Source organism: Mustela erminea, chromosome X, assembly GCF_009829155.1.
Source record: "Mustela erminea isolate mMusErm1 chromosome X, mMusErm1.Pri, whole genome shotgun sequence".
Classification (NCBI taxonomy): Eukaryota; Metazoa; Chordata; class Mammalia; order Carnivora; family Mustelidae; genus Mustela; species Mustela erminea.
In genome coordinates, this window is record NC_045635.1 from 21251585 (window position 1) to 21258308 (window position 6724).

The 6724-nt window shown below is 37.6% G+C and overlaps 1 pseudogene; it reads left to right on the forward strand.

Annotated features, from left to right (window-relative positions):
- Positions 1-710: 710 nt before the first annotated feature.
- LOC116583517 lies at positions 711-1099 on the forward strand (annotated as a pseudogene).
- Positions 1100-6724: the final 5625 nt, after the last annotated feature.

A 6724-nucleotide genomic window follows, 5' to 3' on the forward strand; every position in this document is an offset into this window, starting at 1 on the left:
TGAGCTTCTCTTGATTTTTGCAACCTCCCTTACATCTTGGTCTGGTAATTTCTTATTCTATTATAAGCTGTTTGATGCACTAAGGAATTTGTTTTTAAAAGTTCATCCAATTCTTTTAATTGTCCTCAGCAAGAAAGTTGGTAATAATTCCCTAGCTCTCTTTTCCAGAAGTGGAAGTCATCAGGCGGCCTCATTCCTTTACCTTTTAAGAATAGTTTTGTCATATTTGTTTGTATCCTTAAAAATATGATGTTTAGTTTTGTATATTTGGGGTCCTTATAAAAATAATATTGTATAATACAATTCTCTGACCTAATATTTTTATTGTTTTAATCTATTCTCTTTATTAACACATTGATTATCCATCTAAAGATACTTTGAAATTCCTGCATGATTAGGAAGAGGCAATAAAACTTCATAAATATCAAACCATTTAAAGATTCACAAGATAAGATTTTTCTATGCCATTTATTTTTAGAAAACAATAAAGCTGTTATAATAGGAAATTTATGGTGTATATGGTGCTGGAATATCACATTGTGCATGCTTCACTATTCCAAAAAAGTAAAGCAAAAATGTTCTCAACTACAATATGATTAACATTGATGTTAAGTGTAGTTGTTTTACGATTTGTAGTCACAGTGACTCAGATACAGAAATGTAAATTTCAAAATACAATTTTTGGAAAAGGGCATAGGGTTTGAAACAAAATGGCCGGTGACGTGGACTGGCAACAAAATGCCAACACAGTAGAAGAGCCCCTGGATCTCATCAGGCTCAGCCTGGGTGAGCATATTTATGTGAAAATGAGACAGAGAGCTTCCAGGCAGATTACATGCTTATGATCAGCATTTAAATATGATATTGGAGATGGGGAAGAAACTATGTATACTCTAGAGATTGATGAGGAAACATATGAAAAGATGTATAAATCAACAAAACGGAATATTCCAGTGCTTTTTGTCCAGGGAGATGGTGTTGTACTAGTTACCCTCCATTAAGAGTTGGCTGGAACAAAGAATTTATCATGTATGGAATACAGATTTTGTATGATTGCCTCTTTAAATATAGAAGACATTCAAAAGAGAAATCTGCATAAATTTTGGTATTAAGAAATGACCAAGGATTCTTCTGAAATGAGTTGATTTGCTGATAACTCAAAAACTCTTAAGCTAAAGGGCATTTTAACTTTTTTCCAGCCCTTTCAATAACTGTGATCAGCAAGATGCAGAATTCTTTTTTTCAGGAATTTATTTGCTCTGTTGTTTTCTGAGACAATTTCTATATTTTTCTTTAAATTATATTTGATGTCTCCTTATTTGATTGAAATTAAAAAAATATATTTCTTTAGGGGCTCCTGGCTGGCTCAGTCGGTGGAGCATGCAATTCCTGATCTCAAGGTTGTGAGTTCGAGGCCTAACTTGGGTGTAGAGATTACTTAAAAATAAAATCTTTAAAAAAAAACAAATAAATAAAATAAAATACATTTCTTTAATACAGTTCACTTTGCTCAATAGTTCTTATTTCTAACCTGTAACTTGTTGGGGGGGATGTAATATTCCTGCTAACAGTTATCTGTGTAAAGCTCTGCGCTCACTTGTGAACCTCAAATTGACTTCTCTGCCTAAAGGCAGCTTTGAGAATTGAGAAAAGCTGATCATTTCTTTTTTCTTTTTTTTTTTTTTTACTATTTTATTTATTTATTTGACAGAGAGATCACAAGTAGGCAGAGAGGCAGGCAGAGAGGCAGGCAGAGAGAGAGGAGGAAGCAGACTCCCCGCTGAGCAGAGAGACCGATGTGGGGCTTGATCCCAGGACCCTGAAACCAGGACCTGAGCCTTAAGCAGAGGCTTAACCCACTGAGCCACCCAGGCACCCTAGGAAAAGCAGATCATTTCTAGAAATTCTGAAGAGTAATAAATACTGAGGAGATGGTACGAAATATATTTCATGGACCACCTTAAACTAGAGGGGACCAAGTTAAAAAAAAAAAAATTATAGGTATGATGTACAGCCACTTCTCAATCATTGAACATGTTCTACCCTTGCTTAGTTACCCTGATTCTTGCCCTGTAAGAATATCAAGTAGATTTTGATCAAGGAATGACTTTCTTTTGGATAAAATGCTTGTCCTCACCTCTAACTTATCTTGATTTCGGATTTTACATTTTAATCCTCTTATACTTATATGAGAGCCTCTTTTAGGTTACTGTGTGTCCCACGGTCATGTCCGAGACAGTTCCCAAGGTTTAGGTTACCTTGTTTCCCAAGGTCATGTCTGAGACAGTGGGAAGCTTATTATGGCAATAGGGGTGACCAGTCTGAGATATGTTCCCCAGTGGCTTCCCAGTGAAAGATCTTGTGCCACTTCATGTTTGGATGTTGATTTCCATAAAAGCTACAGCTGCTCCTGCAAAGCACTGGGACATGGGGCAGTACCTGCTGTGGATATTCCTGATCCCTGCCATGGTCTCTTGTTTAGATGTCATCCTTATGCCAGTCATTGGTTCCCTGTCATTGACTAGCCTTTACAGCACCTGTGTGCTCAAATGGGGCATGTGGGAAGTTTTCTATAAACAGGTGACATTCTCTACTAGAGTGCACCCTGTTACCATTTTTCTTTTCCAAGTCAATCCAATCCAATCTTGACCCTAGAAATGGAACCTTGTATAGTCTCAGAGTTCAATTTTGGAAATTAGTCACAGGCCCCCACTGGCTTAGGTTCCATCTTTAACCTAGCTGGGGTTTCTACTTTACTCTCTCAAGTGCTTGGCTCTTGAAAAATGAAAACCTGGTTTTTAGCACTCTTATCTCTAAAAATTGGCTTTGTGAAACTCTTTGAAATTTCAAGAGGTGAACAATGACACTTTCTTGTACTCTCTAACCATAACATAGGACTCCTTGAGGAATGGAGCACTCTGGCAACATAAGAAAATATTCAAGGAAAAGCACATTAATAGATTTTGAAATATTATCTTGTTGCAGATATCATGCCTTAAAAAATGGTTTTTAAACTGAACTTTCCTTAAAGCTCTTCAAGTAAAGATATAATGCCAGACAGGGTAATAAAGTAAAAGCATTAATTTACATATATTTTCATCCTTAGATTCTTAAGTTGTTTGTTTAGTTTCATAGTTCTGGAGGCTGGGAAGTCTAAGATCAGGGTCCCAGTATGGCCAAATTCTGGTGAGAGCCCTCTTTCTGGTTTGAAGATGGCCATCTTCTTGCTAGGTCCTCATACGGTACGAAAGAGAGAGAGAGAGAGGAGGCAAGCTTCTCCCCTCTCATCTTATAAGGACATGACTATCATCCTGAGGGCTCTATCTTTATGACCCAACTACCTCTTTTTTTTTTTTTTTTAAGATTTTATTTATTTATTTGACAGAGAGAGATCACAAGTAGACAGAGAGGCAGGCAGAGAGAGAGAGAGAGGGAAGCAGGCTCCCTGCTGAGCAGAGAGCCCGATGAGGGCCTCGATCCCAGGACCCTGAGATCATGACCTGAGCCGAAGGCAGCGGCTTAACCCACTGAGCCACCCAGGCGCCCGACCCAACTACCTCTTGAAGACTGCGTGTCCAAAGACCATCGCACTGGGGATAAGGGTTTCAACATAGAATTTGGGGATGACATAAACATTTAGCCTACGGTATTTACTTAGTTTAGTTTTAAAGACACAGTATATCAGTTACTTAATCTTGAAGTCAAAACCTCTGCACAGCCTGGATATACTTTTGTGTTGGTAATGACTTCCTCTGTTACACTGAATTAGTCAAAGGAAAATGTGTTTCATTTCCGTTAGTGAGACTTCCTCATTAGTGGTCCTGATGTTGCTTTAGCATTTACTTACCTTGGCTATATATCATTTTTTGAAGCCACCAAGTAGCATATAAATAACCCTGTGTAGGATACAGAGCATGGAAAGTAATTTAATACTTGTGACTCCATTTTATCATTTGCAAACTGAAATTAACAACACACTCAATCCACAGTTCTTATGAAGATTAAATGAGATAATTTAAGTATCAAGGACATAGTACAGTAGGTGTTTGATTTGTAATGATTCTTACTCTAGTTTTAAATTTTCTAATTAGTATTTTTTTCTTTATATTTGTTGATTAGATCTAACAGTTTTTTGGTGGAGTCTTTAGAATTCTCTTTGTATAAAATCATGCCATCTGCAAATATAGTCAATTTTATTTCCTCCTTTGCAATTCTGATGACTTTTATTTGTTCTTCTTGAGTGAATGCTCTGGCTAGGACTTCCAGTACTTTGTTTAATAGGTATGGTGAGGGTGGACACTATTGTCTTGTTCCTGACCTTAGAGGAACAGCTTTTCTATTTTTTGAAAAAAATTATTTGTTTATTTGAAACAGAGGAGGGACAGGGGCAGAGTGAGCCAGGGGAGAGAGAATCTCAAGCAGACTCCCCACTGGGTGTAGAGCCCAACACAGGGCTTGATCTCAAGACCTGGTGATCATGACCTGAGCTGAAATGAAGAGTCACCTGTTTAACCAACTGAGCCATGCAGAAACCCTGAGAGGAACAGCTTTCAACCTTTCATCATTGAGTATGATGTTAGCTTACCAGTTATGTTGTTATCATATATGTCCTTTGTTATATTGAGGTATGTTCCTTCTATACTTAATTTGTTAAGAGTTTTTATCATGAACTGATATTAGATTTTGTTAAATGCTTTTTCTGCATCTATTGAGATAATCATATGTTTTTTAAAAAATTCCATTAATGTGATATCTTACATTTATTGATTTGTATGTGTTGAACTATCCTTGCATCCCAGGGATAAATCCCAGTTACTCATGATGAATGATCCTTTCAATGTGTTGTTGAATTGAATTTGCTAGTATTTTATTGTGAATTTTTGCATCTATATTTATCAGGGATCTTGAACTATAGTTCTCTTTTCTTGTAGTATCCTTTTCTGGCTTTGGTATTAAGGTGATGCTGAACACATAAAATGGGTTTGGTAGTGTTACCTACTCTTCAGTTTTTTGGAAGGGTTTGAGAAAGACTGGCACTAATTCTTTAAATATTTGGTAAAATTCACCACTGAAGCCATGTGGTCCTAAGCTTTTCTTTGTAAGGAGACTTTTTTAAATTATAGATTCAATCTCCATACTGGTAATTGGGGCTGCTTAGATTATCTCTTTCTTTCTGTCTTTGTAGGTTGTACATTTCTGAGATTTTTTCCATTTCTTCTAGGTTGTCTAGTTTGTTGGTGTATGGTTGTTTCATTCAGTGTTTTTCTAGCTTGCCCAAGGAACATTATTAATTCTAATTACCCTTTCTCTCATTGACTATAGGGTTTTTCTCTTCTTGTTCTTTTTAAGATTTCATTTCATTTATTTGAGAGAGAGAAAGTGAGAGAGAGCAGTCACAAGTTGGGGGGGAAGGGTAGAGGGAGAAGCAGACTCCCCACTGAGCATGGAGCCTGATGCTCCCACTCTATCCCAGGACCCCAGTAACATGACCTCACCTGAAGGCAGATGCTTAACCAGCTGAGCCACCCGAGTGCCCCTCTCTTCTTATTCTTATAAGGAAAATTGTAAAACTACTTTTTCTTTTGTTTCTGAATCCCCATTAAATACGTTCGTCTAGGTTTCAGGTGACCAGTTTGTCCTTGAGTCATTTTCTTAAAGCACAATTTCAAACAAAAATGACTTTACTCTTTGCAACAATAGATAACTGGCTTCTTATATTTCTAGGTGGTTTAAATTAAAAAAAGGGGGGGCGCTTTTGCCTTAAGAGAGATATTTGTTGAAAGTAAGAATTGCATAAGGAGGGGCACCTGAGTGGCTCAGTTGGTTAAACACTGCCTTCGGCTCGGGTCATGATCCCAGAGTCCCGGGATCGAGTCCCGCATCGGGCTCCCAGCTCCATGGGGAGTCTGCTTCTCCCGCTGACCTTCTCCCCTCTCATGCTCTCTCTCACTCTCCTTCTCTTTCTCCCAAATAAATAAATAATTAAAAAAAAAAAAAAAAGAATTGCTTAAGGAAAAACCATATCCAAACTTACAGGATGCATGTTTCCAAATATATTAAGTATTTAAACCAGGCATTCAGGTATCCACTCTGACTTGGTAAGAAATATCACTCACCAAACACTCATGTTTTTCCTAAAAATGGAAAAATGTGTAATATTTGCATACATTTGTAGGCAAATACACCATTATCTACCTAATAGGACAGTTTCTATTAGTAGTTTCTATTAGGCAATCCAGGTAGTTGTATCTAAGCTGAATAAGTCAAAATCCCTTGTATAGCTGGAGTGAACATGGATCCTCCAGATACCAGCTTCTAAGGAGAAAAGTGTAAAACAATACAAACTCCCACATATCTACATAATCTTTCCAATTCACCTGAAATTCTTCCAACTTGGCACTCTTCTCCAATCTAAGTAATTTTCTTATAAAGAACTTTTTTTTTTCCTCTTTATTCAACAGAGAGAGAGAGATTACAAGTAGGCAGAGAGGCCGGCAGAAAGAGAGAGGAGGAAGCAGGCTCCCCACTGAGCAGAGAGCCTGATGTGGGGCTCAATCCCAGGACGCTGGGATCATGACCTGAGCTGAAGGCAGAGGCTTTAACCCACTGAGCCACCCATGTGCCCCCGTCATAAAGAACTTTCTTAAAGTTCCAATGTCTCATTCAGAGGGATAACTTATTATGATATTGTCTGCCATTAGTTTACTTTCTCTGATTAGTTTTA